At 45.8% G+C, this 13109-nt stretch overlaps 1 protein-coding gene across 3 annotated transcripts in view; it reads right to left on the bottom strand.

Annotated features, from left to right (window-relative positions):
* ZNF609 (zinc finger protein 609) overlaps positions 1-6498 on the bottom strand; it is a 77823-nt gene extending 71325 nt beyond the window's left edge. For 2 of the 3 annotated variants that reach the window (XM_056572647.1, XM_056572650.1), the window contains exon 1: positions 6018-6175. The gene's annotated coding sequence lies outside the window, so the exon portion shown is untranslated. Of the gene's footprint in view, positions 1-6017 lie in introns of all 3 variants that reach the window. The other variant, XM_056572648.1, reaches the window with a different exon arrangement.
* Positions 6499-13109: the final 6611 nt, after the last annotated feature.

Genomic DNA, 13109 nt, shown 5'->3' with positions numbered 1-13109 from the left:
ACGGTTCCCATTGACTCCCATGTTAAAAAAAAAAACACGTATACAGTTTAATACAGTTTTTCACCCATACCAAAAAACGTGGTACAATTCAGTTTTGGGTACGGGTAAGGCTGGGTTCAGATCACGTTTTTGCTATACTGTTTTCAATCCATTTGTCTAAAGAAAACCGTATGTCAATGGGAAACACATGTATACAGTTCCATACGGGAAACCGTATACGGTTTTTACTTTGCACATGCGCATTTGCATCCAAAAAATTATCAAAAACTTTTTTTTTTTATAAAAACGGACGGAACTGTATGCACTTTTAAAAACAGTATACAGTTTAAAAACGCATACAGTTTACTTTTTCCCATATTGTTCTATCCGTTTTTTTTGCCATAAGGTTTTCTTCAGAAAAACGGATTGAAAACAGTATAGCAAAAACGTGATGTGAACCCAGCCCAAAAAACTGGACAAAACCGTATGAGATGCAAAACGGACTAAACCGGATGATGCATTTGACATACGGTTTACAATGTTAATACAATGCATACAGTTTTCTATACGGTTTTGTATGGTTTTTAACTTGAAACCGTATATGGGAACTGTATAACAAAAACGTGGTGTGCATGCACCCTTAGCAACCAGCCATGACTTGGCACCTGCTGCCCATGGAATCTCAAGCTGGAGTTTTTACAGCCTGAAATGGCATTGAATGGGGTATTGGTCAGTGCAGAACGCCTAGAGATGCGGTTACCGCTGAAGATCTCTGGTGGGCTGCACCTCCAATATTCAGTGGGAGGGGGGGCCACACATAATGGAAGTCCTGGGCCTATAGTGCAGTGGTCTCCAACCTGCGGACCTCCAGATGTTGCAAAACTACAACTCCCAGCATGCCCGGACAGCCGTTGGCTGTCCGGGCATGCTGGGAGTTGTAGTTTTGCAACATCTGGAGGTCCGCAGGTTGGAGACCACTGCTATAGTGTTTGCTACTGAATCATTATGTATTCCAGTGGTGAAGCATGCAACTTTTTTTCTTCTAAACCTGATCTTGCATAAATGTATTTTGTTGTCTCGGTAGACTTAGAAACAGGCACGAGAAAACTACACGGATCGTATTACCAGCCGTTATTGTAGCACGTAAACAGAGAAGAACCTCGGCCCCCATTACAGAACAGATTTCCTTACATGGTATTTCAGCAAGGAATGGGTTAAAAGGGTTGACACTCTCTAAAAGTGGATATGGAGCAGTAAGCTAGTAGTTTCGTAATCTTCACGTATAAACACTGGGGCCCTGACAACACACAGGCCTGCATGAAAGAACTCCATACACTGCTTTATGAAGCTGGGCATTAGCAAACGGATTTACCCGGCCATTAGGCACGCACCCATACATAATATTTACACCCTGGACAGGGAGTGTACCATACACGTCATAATGTTATTTTTATCTAGGCAGGGTCAACAGTGGGCACAATGAAAACACCGGCCCCAGAACAAAAGACTCTTCTATCCCCTTCTCCCTAGGCCTGGTGCACACAAAGAAGCCTGGCATGTCTGTGAGGAGGCTGCGCTTCCCTCATGTCCTTGAATCACCCACTTGCAGCCCATAAAACACTGGTAGAGAAATATAGGTTGGAGCGTGCTGACAAACACACACACAGGGCTGGGTATTGAAGCTGAGAGAACGATGAGGGGGGAGGTGTGCGATGGTGGATGAGGTAAAAGGAAAAACAGGGAGAGAGGAACATGAATGGAAGAAAGGAAATAAAACACAGAATAGGGTGACACGAAGAAAGGAGACAAGCCAAGGAGGGAAGCAGTGTGGAGTGAGGGGGCTGGGGCAGCTGCAGACGCTTTGATAGCAGTATTATTGTTGTAACTCAATCTACTACTGCAGATGCCTAGATGAAAGAGAGGAGAGCCGAGACAATCGGGAGTGGGGGATGGAAGGGGGGGGGGCGCGATTCCCACGTTTAATCCCTGGGATAGTGAGGGACTGCTCCACAGTTTACAGGTTGTGCGTCCCCCACCAACACAAGCCTACTCTACCGCATAGAGATTATATGCGCAGGCCCTAGAGGAAGTGACTCGCGCCAAAGCACAGCTTTCATTTTTGTGTTTACTAACAAATACATCACCGGTAAATCCCAATACCGCAAGGCAGACAAGTGAGCACATCGGTAATCCCTCCACCTAGACTTTGCGATAAAACTACACATGACCACCAGGGCTGGCACGAGAGTCACCTAATATCACTAGGATACAAAAGAATACATCTATAGCAACCTACACAACATTATGAACACTCAGGTGGCAGCTGTGATGATAGAATAGTACAATAAATCCAATAAGGTCACATTTGATGTCCATGCATAAAGCTATAGCATCACACGGTGAAATACCAATCTGATTTATGTAAGATCCATTTCAGTGCTTCTGGGATATGGCGCAATGTAGGACCAACAATACACAGCATACCGCCACTCTGTTTACTAGATATGTAGAAAAGCTATGGTCCATGAGCCAATCATTCTACAGAACCAAGAACCAGAAAGTGTAGACCTCCAGATGTTGCAAAACTACAACTCCCAGCATCATGGGAGTTGTAGCTTTGCAACATCTAAAGGTCCATCCACTGCCCTATAAGGCTAGAGCTCCATATATAAAAAGGTGTCTGGCTCTGGCGAAACTTGCCACAACTGATGCCAGAAGTGCATCAGTTGTGTATTGTACAGCATCCATTGTTTGTGATCGCTGGATGGGGGAACGGAGCAAGATGCGTTCCCCTGTCTGTGATGGTCCGGTGAGTCCAATCATCAAATGAATGGGATCAGTTCTTTCTTTAAAAAAAAAAAAACTGACAACGCAATTATATAAAGGAAGTCTAAGACCCCTTTCACACTGCCGTTGCGCCCTGTTCAAAACAGCCGTTAAAGGCACATAAAAATAAAAAAAAGACTAAAGGCCATTCTCATGACGGAGCACAACGAACAACAGATCCCGACGGCTCCCATTTACTATTATGGGGGCTGTCGGGTGCCTTTTTTTGACGGAAAAGTGGGAGAAAAAGTTGGCGCAAGTTGTGTGAAAGAAGCCTAAGGCCGAAGCCTAAATTCATCTGTTTTAAAGACCCGTTATAACGTCCCGTTGTGAAAAGCCTTAAAAACAGACGTTATTTTGTGACGGGAGAAAACAAGTTTTTTCTCCGATCACAAATAACGTCTGTTATTCATAGCGGGCTGTGACAGGTTAAAACGGATAAAGTAAAAATCCCATAGACTTGAATGGGATCTTGTAATGGCCGTTTAACGGCCGTTTTAAAGGGTTTTCATTATAACAGGTCTTTAAAACGGATGAATGTATAGTGTGAAAGCAGCCTAAGAATGCAGTCACTTTTCTGTTATTTTCATGTAGACTTGTCTACAGCACATCAAAAATACATAAATAAAAAACAATGTCAAGCAAAAACTTGTAGAAAAGTGCATGAAACCTGGGACAATTTTACAAGAGAGAAAAAGAAAAACTGTCTGCTAGGCCTGATAAAGAACACTGCATTCTAAGGGTGCGTTCACACGCCCGTCTGTCCCCGTTTTTTTCCCCAGTTTAGGTTCCGTTGTTTCTGCTTTTAAACAGATTACAAACGGTTGTAAAATAGCCCCATTGATGTCTATGGGATTTTTTTTTAAATCCTTTCACATTCGTTTGCACCCGTCTGCGCTCATTTCCGTTTTTCTTTTTTTGTACGGGACAAAAGACTGTGCATGCAGTATTTTTTACGGAAGAAAAAACAGATACAGTAAATTTAACATTGAAGTCTATGAAAAACAAATGAGCCTTTAATGTCATCGGTTTGCGTCCGTTTTTTCATCTTTTTTTTGTTTATTAACTGAACAATAACGGATCCAAACAGATAACATTCGTTTGCATCCGTTATTGCCCTTTTTTAAGTCAGTTTTTATTATTGACGAGAGAAGAACGGGACGGGTCTAGACGGCCGTGTGAACGCAGCCTAAGGCTATGTTCACATGCAGTAATTTGGCCCACATTGTAAGTCGTAAACGGCCAAAAACAGTCTGGAAACATAGCCCTATCCTTACTGCTGGGCAATAAAAAGAGCAAAAGTTATAGCCAAAGCGTCATTCACAAATACTCCCGACTTGACCAATCCGGTCATATACATCAGATCATGGCTAAACCCATAGGCAAGAATAACTGCAAAAAATAAACATAAGGCTAAAAAACTACAGAAAAGTAATGTCTCTGCCATGAGAGACACCATTGGGGAGATTTATCAAGACCTCTGCCGAGGAAAAGTTGCTCAATTGTCCATAGCAACCAGATGGCTTCTTCCATTTTTTTGATAAGGCCTCTGAGAAATTAAAGAAGCGATCTGATTGGTTGCTATGGGCAACTGGTCGCCTTTTCCTCTGCACAAGTCTTGATAAATCTCCCCCCATATACAGTGATCCCCCGTCCTACGATGGCTTCTCAGAGGCAGCATCAACATACGATGCTTTTGTATGTCGGGGCCATCGCATAAACGGCTATCCGGCAGCGCAGACTGCTTCAGCTGTCACCGGATAGCCGCTTAATGTGCCCCTGTGAGTGTCACTCATCTGTGCCTGACGTTCCGGACCTTCCTCTTCGGGCTCCGAGGCATGTCTGTCGCTCTCCGTCGTCATAACGCACACCGTCATCCTGTCATCCAATAGGAGCGGCGTGCATAGCGACGTGATGACGGCAATGAAGAGCGATGATCCGGGGCGGCGGTGACGGTCCACAGTGGCGGGGACACCCTGGGGACGTGATGGCGGCGACGGAGAGAGCGACGATCCAGGGCAGCGGCGGCGGGGACACGCGAATATAACTTTCTATATTGTTATTGAACGGATCCCTCAACATACGATGGATTCAAGTAACGATGGTTCATTTGGAATTAATTACCATGGTATGTTGGGGGAGCACTGTACGTGTAGTTTACACAATATACACAAGAGGCCCCTCACTCACTGATCTAACCAGCAGCAGTCACAAGGCAGGATAAAGGTCATGTCTGTCATAGCACTCTATAAACAGGACTCTCTTACCTCTGTACAGCCTGGATGACAGCCTGCGGAGGAGGAACCATAAATCTATACAACCATTTCTTAACCCTTTACTGCTCACATTCTAACTTTCTATTGAATTCTAGGTCAAGATCAGGTGACAGAGAAGACCTCACATCATTACAGTATGAGCGAATACACAATTCTATAGAAAACCGGTAGACGCTAATTTGTATGTGTGACCACCAATACAGTATAAATGCTGCACACGTACTTATATAGCAATGTTTCCCAACCAGCGTGCCTCCAGCTGCTGCAAAACTACAACTCCCAGCATGCCCGGACAGCCTTCGGCTGTCCGGGCATGCTGGGAGTTGTAGTTTTGCAGCAGCTGGAGGCACCCTGGTTGGGAAACACTGCTTTATAGTATTATCTATACAAGAAGCATGTTCAGAAGGGATCACAATGACATATAGTTATAGAATCAGGATCATCACGACACAATGCTGGACATCCAGATAGAGAAGAGGCCCTAGATATGTAGATCTACCCACATAATGCCCATATCTGTGTACACGTATGCCCACCACAAGGGAATGCCTTGTTTGTCCTACATGGTGCCACTATTGTTATGCTAAGGGGGCACCCCAGCACCATGGTCTCGAGCCATACACAATATACAGAAAGGACAGGGCTCTGTATACTGATCACCATGGCCACACTGGTCTGCTGCCAGCTTGGCACACATGATCTGGGCATCCCCTGGGTAGTGCCCACACATGATGTCTATAGTGACACACATCACCCCCAGGTCGCCGCTATAAAGTTCACTCCATCAGTGCAGCTGCCCATAGCCTGGCAGGGCATTGTAGGAAGCAGTGCACACAATGCGGCTACCCGGGAGGGTCTAGAACACGGGCGCGCTTAGACAGTAGGCGGAGAGGACACGGCCCCGTGCTCCCGTATCACCCCAGTGATCGCACTCACCCCCGCTCCGGCCTCAAGTGTCCTCCATCTTGTCCTATCCAGCACACTTCCCCGGGGAACGGGTCATACGGGGCCCAGGCTCCCCCCCATCCCTTATCCCTCCCCCCGCACCGTATCCGTGCAGCCTCTACTCCAGCTCCAGGCTTCACCGTCCACACAGGCCGCAACCAGATTCGGACCGAGAGGAGGACTGCGCTTCCGGCGCGGCCGGAGTCACGCCCACTGATCCGACCGGGCTCCCGCCCCTTCCCGCGATACATCACCAGCCCCGCCCACAGGAGGGCGTGACAACATGACGTCACATGCAGGGATGTCAGCGCACAGTAATCTCTGCCCCCCACCAGCGCGGAGAGGAGAGGAACCGGGAGCTTATTGTAAACAATAACCGCATTTACCGGCGGTGTGTGTGACTGCGGCTCTATCCGGCTGTAACATGTATAGATCTGTAGCAGTGTACAATGACATTGTCCGGGAATAAACATCTAGGATTTAGTTATCGGCGTGATCTGTTCTCAGCCATTGAAGACCAAGGAACCGAATTGTGCATGTTTTCCAATGGTGTCCATAATGTCTGCACCGGCACCCCGGTCCAGTATGTGGTGTCAAACTGGTTCTGTGTGGGGGTGTGACTCGACTTTATGGGGTGTGATGCTAGTTCTATATGGGATATGATCATTGGCTCTATGGGGTGTCAAACCATTTCATCATGTGATGTGACCCCAACTCTAAATGTCTCTATACGAACTGTGACGCCAGCTCTATAAAGGGTGTGAACCTAGTCTCCATATGGCAGTGTTTCCCTTTGGCTGTCCGGGCATGCTGGGAGTTGTAGTTTCGCAACAACTGGAGGCACCCTGGTTGGGAAACACTGGTTTATGGGGTGTGAATGGAACACACACCTTCAGGCTAAGTTCACACTACGGAATTTCCACCTGCAATTCCGCTTTGAAATTGCAGGCAGAAATTCTGCTTGCTAAAATGTATAGTGTAGTGAATGGGTTTCCGTTCACAAACTCACTCATCGGAATTTGTGAAGCGGAAAATCCGCTTGAAAATTTCCGCCTGAAGAATGGCGTTGCTCAGTCCGATAGACTGCAATGTGTTCCGCGTGCTCCTGGCGCCGACTGGCCACACTCGGAATCTCCGGGCGGAAATTTTCTGCCCGGAGATTCCGCAGTGCGAACCTAGCCTTATTGGTGTGAGTGGAACACACAGGGCCGGCCTTAGGGGTGTGCGAGCTGTGCGGACGAACAGGGCACCATAGCAACAGGGGCGCCGGGAGGCCGACACAGCTCGCAGTGTAACAGGCCGGCCGAAGATGGGGAGAAGCCATAGGCGTGCGCATGGAGTCCCGAAAGATCTTTCGTTACCTCTCGCATTACCCCCCCCCCCCCCCCCCCCCCCCCCGCGCGCGTTAACTTTAAAAATGCAGGGGCCGCCGGGAGATAGGGCACGCAGGGACGTCGTGCGTGCGCCCATAGCAACAGCAGAGCGGAGCAGCGAGGAAGAGGACGCACGCGCGTGGTAAGTTACCTGGATGTTGTACGTCATCTTCAGTGTTCCGACCACCACTCCTCCGGTCCCAGGACCTACTGCTATGGTCTATAGGCCATAGCAGTAGATCGTGACCCCGGAGCTGTGGTCAGAACACTGAAGTGGGGCAGTACACACTGTATATGGTTGGAGGCTGTATGTCTGTGGGGGAACATACTGCACCTAATGTGAAGAGCTATACTGCCCCTAATGTGGGGAACTATACTGCCCCTAATGTGGGGGAACTGTACTGCCCCTAATGTGGGGGAACTGTACTGCCAACCTAATGAGGGGGAACTGTACTGCCAACCTAATGTGGGGGAACTGTACTGCGTACCTAATGTGGGGGAACTGTACTGCGTACCTAATGTGGGGGAACTGTACTGCGTACCTAATGTGGGGGAAGTGTACTGCGTACCTAATGTGGGGGAACTGTACTCCGTACCTAATGTGGGGGAACTGTACTGCGTACCTAATGTGGGGGAGCTGTACTGCGTACCTAATGTGGGGGAGCTGTACTGCGTACCTAATGTGGGGGAGCTGTACTGCGTACCTAATGTGGGGGAGCTGTACTGCGTACCTAATGTGGGAGAACTGTACTGCACCTAATGTGGGGGAACTGTACTGCACCTAATGTGGGGGAACTGTACTGCACCTAATGTGGGGGAACTGTACTGCACCTAATGTGGGGGAACTATACTGCACCTAATGTGGGGGGGAACTATACTGCACCTAATGTAGAGAACTATATGGTACCTAATGTGGGAGAATTATACTGCACCTAATGTGGAGAGCTATACTGCACCTAATGTGGGGGAACTATACTGCATCTGATTAAGGGGGGCAGGGAACTGGTGAAGGGGGACATGGGACTGATTAAGGGGGCAGGGGACTGATTAAATATTTAAAAAAAAATATTTGTTACAAAGATTTTTTTTTCCTCTTTGTGTATGTTTATGGGATAATAAGGGGGGGGGGCGCCAATAGCCATAAAGGCCCATTTCACACAGTAAAATTTCTGCAGTGAAAATTCTGCATGAATTTATAACCAATACACTTCAATGGGATTCTGCTGTCCCATTCACACATCAGAAATTCTGCTGCAGAAGTGGACAGGAAAAAAAAAAAACTGTCCCACACAGTGCTCTAGTGTGAACCTGGCTCTATGTGGTGTGACTTCCCCCCCCCCCTTCTCTGTATGGGGTGTGGTCCCTGGCTCTCTGGGGTATCAAGCCAGTTCTATATGGGAAATCAAGTAAGCAAGGAAAAGAAAATCCCTCTATAAGGCACTGACTGCATCAGCGTGGAGTTCAAGAAAAAAAACTTTGTTGTCGTTTAACCCCAATTTTATTTTTGCGTTTTCATTTTTTCCTCCTCGCCTTCTAAAAATCATAACTTTTATATTTTCAACCACAGCCTAGTATGAGGGCTTATTTTTTGCACGACCAGTTGTCCCTTGTTATGACATCACTCACTTTACCATAAAATGTATGGCAAAATTTAAAAAAATACTATTTATGTGGGGAAATTGAAAACAAACCCGCAATTTAGCAAATTTTGGAAGGTTTCGTTTTCACGCTGTACAATTTACAGTAAAAATTACATGTTTTCATTCTGTGGGTTAATACGAATAAAATGATACCCATGATTACATACTTTTCTAATATTGTACCGCTTTAAAAAAAATCTCAAACGTAACAAAATTAGTGCATTTAAAATCCCTCTATTTTGACGACCTATAACTTTTTAATTTTTTCGTATAAGCGGCGGTATGAGGGCTCATTTTTTGCACCGTGATCAGTACTTTTCATTGCTACCCCATTGGCATATATTAAACGTTTAATATTTTTTTTTTTTTCATTTTGTTTTTGAATATTATGTGACAAAAAAGCAGCAATTTTGGATTTTTTTTTTGTTACATGTTAACGCCATTCATTGTACGGGATCAATAACATTATATTTTGATAGTTCAGACATTTACGCACGCGGAGATTAATGTTATTTTATTTTTTTTTTTTACACTATCTGCAGGTAAAATGGGAAAAAAGGATAATTAACATTTTTATTAGGGGAGGGGATTTTTACACTTTTTATTTTTATTTTTATTTTTATTTACACTTTAATAGCCCCCCATAGGGGACTGTTTACTGTATCGGAGTCATTTGATTGCTAATACTGTTCAGTGCTATGCATAGGGCATAGCACTGATCAGTATTAATGGCTATCTTCTGCTCTGGTCTGCAGACCATAGCAGAAGAGCCAACGAGACTGACGGAGGCAGGTGAGGGGACCTCCGTCCGCCATTACAGATGATCGGATCTGTGATTTGTATTGATAACGGCATCTGACACGGGCACCGCTCTGGTGCTCGCGGTCATGTATAGGACGTAAATGTATGTCCTGGTGCGTTAGGTACCAGGGCACCAGGACGTACATTTACATCCTATGTCGTTAAAGGGGTAGTCCAGTGGTGAAAAACTTAGCCCTATCCTAAGGATAGGGCATAAATTTCAGATCGCGGGGGGTCCGACCGCTGGGGCCCCGGCTCGCTGGCCAGATAGCGCATGTTGACCACCGCACAAAGAGGCGGCCGACACGCCCCCTCAATACAACTCTATGGTAGAGCCAGAGATTGCTGAATGCAGCACTCTGCCTCTGCCATAGAGTTGTATTGAGGGGGCGTGTCAGCCGCCGCTTTGTGCGGTGGTCAACACGCCCCCACCCCGCGGGCTGTCGGGGCCCTGTACAGGAGATCGTGGGGGGCCCCAGCAGTCGGACCCCACGCAATCTGAAACTTATCCCCTATCCTTAGGATAAAGGAAACGTTTTTCACCACTGGATATCTCCTTTAAGGGGTTAAAAGTTTTATGAATCCAACTCATTTAGGGTATGGTTCCCTTCATCAGATTGTGCTGCCTCTTCTCTGTCTTATGTCTGATGGAAAAATCTGGGTTTAAAATGCCAGGAGGATGTTACCTACCTGGCTGCATTGTGCCAGCTGTAAAGATTGGTGGAGAAGGGATAATGGTTGTTTTCCAGAAATTGGCCCAGCCCTCTTAGATCCAATGAAGGGAAAGAAGCACTCTGGGGGAGATTTGTCAAAACTGGTATAGAGAGAGTGGTTCAGTTGCCCATGGCACCCAATCAGATCGCTTCTTTAATTTTTCACAGGTCTTTTCAAAAGTGAAAGAAAAAATCTGGTTGCTACGGGCAACTGCATCACTCTTCCTCTACACAGGTTGTTTTTCCCATATCATACACACTCACCATTGCTAGTCCTACAGCACCATCAGTTTTATTCCAGCACAGCTGTTTTAATATGTTTCATTACTGTAACTCGGTCAAGTGATCACCAGCCTGACTCACAGAAAATTTGTTTGTGTCAGAGGAAGTGTTCTGTCTTGGTCAGCTGACTTCCTGTGACTTATAAAATAAAATCATCCCCTATCCAATTTCTTCTGGATGTAGGTGGTGCTACGCTACTTAGTAGGAATGATACATTCAAATCCAAATGAGAAGAGAAAAGCTGTGATTTTGTGGTGACCCAGTACAGAATCACGTGTTCTTCTGTACTAAGGCCCATCCTGTGTGGCAGATGCTGCTTCAATTTCCGTCATGGGTCCACTCTTCTTAGAACTCTCTAAAATGCACTAAATAATGTAATGTTACATAAGGGTTAAAGTATTGTATTTTCTATGCACTTGTTATCCTAACAAACCTGTTGTCAAGGACCTTGTTGTTAAGGGGAGTATGTAGTGGTGAACATGTGACTTATCTGCCCAATGGGAAGGCTCTAAATTGCCCTTACATACTGTAGCCAGAGTTCAGCTCTCGCTCTTGTTGCTGAGGTACAGTTTAGTGAGGAGTTAAGTCTGTCTGTGAGGTGGATCTGAAAGGAGGACTGAGGCCTAGTCCAGCAATCACGCATCAACTACAAGTTAACCCCACTACCGAGGTGAAAGTCAAAGCCTTGCCGTAAGCCAACAGTCTCTGGGATTACTTCAATCAAGTTAGTCAAGTCCCTGAAGTCCAAGTCCCTAAAGTATAGCATGGGCTTCATAACAGTCAAGTCAATGACTACAGCACAATCAACTATAAGTCCCAGCAAGCCGATAAGCTTCCCTAAGTTCACCCTGCAACTCCTTCACACTAATCTGAGCTGTAATGGACTTTACCATCTTTCCAACCTCAGTAAAGCAAGCCAGTTAACCGAAACCTTACCTCGGAGTGATTATTTGCCCCTTGCCTGGCACAGGTGAAGCTTGCCTACCTCGGCTGGTGTATAGGTTAACCACGCCCTGGCATCATGATAAGGTTAATTACACATTACCCCGTCTGACACCACAATTTACCGACGGTCCTTCCGAGACAGTAACAGAGTTCATCAAAAATTCGGGGGAGATTTATCCAAACCTGTGCAAAGGAAAAGTTGCCCAGTTTCCAATAGCAACCAATCAGCTCGCTTGTTTGATTTTTAACAAGGCCTCTGCAAAATGAAAGCAGCGATCTGATTGGTTGCTATGGGCAAGTGGGAAAATTTTCCTCTGCACAGGTTTTGATAAATCTCCCCCATCATCTTGTAAAAAGCTGTTATTACTGCAAAAGTGGACACCAATCCCTTAATGGATTTGTAATGGGATGTCTACCAAGCTCATATAGGTGTGATGGGCAGGTTCTACGTGCATTATCCAAAGTGTATTCCAACACTTCTAGACTACAACATCTGGCCTGTAGTTGACTGCACGGCACCAATGTGTTTGTGTATTAAAACATATTAGAAACCAGAATGTGTTCCTCAGCATTAAGAAATCTGAGGCTACTTGGCATTGTTACACGATCTGGAGCTCCATGTTAACTACAACCTCAGAGGTATGGCTGACAGCTGTCCTGACCCGAACAGCACTGGTATTACATTTCATATAAGCGTGGTGCAGACAAAACAGAGCGTCTGGAGGAAGACCAGGGACATATTGATAGAAAATGAGACAACAGAGACAATGTTGGACACATTTTGTAAATTACGTGTCCATAAAAATAAGAAGCAGACATAGTCTGGAACACGTACTCTATACTGAGCTGCCATTATGCTTAACCCCTTATCGAAGAAGCCTATTTTTAAAATACATATAGGAGTCATCTAGGAATAGAAAACAGAGCTAATTTCTCCCAAAAACAGCACCACACTTGTCCTCAAGGTGTATATGGTATTACAACTTGGCTTTATTAAAGGGGAATTCCAGGCAAAAACATCTTATCCTCTATTGAAAGGATAGGGAATAAGATATCTGATCGCGGGGGGCCCGCCGCTGGGACCCCCCGCGATCTCCCTGCAGAAGCCCACATTCTATGCAGGATTATGGTCCACGCACACTACGGAAACAATGAGCAGAAAAATTTAGATCAGAAATTCAGGGGCAGCAAAGTCCCATTGCTATCAATAGAATTCCGCTGCACAGTATACACATTGGGGGAGATTTATCAAAACCTGTGCAGAGGAAAAGTTGCTGAGCTGCCAATAGCAACCAATCAGATCGCTTCTTTCATTTTCAAAGAGGCCTG

Source organism: Hyla sarda, chromosome 4 (assembly GCF_029499605.1).
Source record: "Hyla sarda isolate aHylSar1 chromosome 4, aHylSar1.hap1, whole genome shotgun sequence".
NCBI classification, from domain to species: Eukaryota; Metazoa; Chordata; class Amphibia; order Anura; family Hylidae; genus Hyla; species Hyla sarda.
This window is presented reverse-complemented; position numbering and strand designations above follow the sequence as displayed.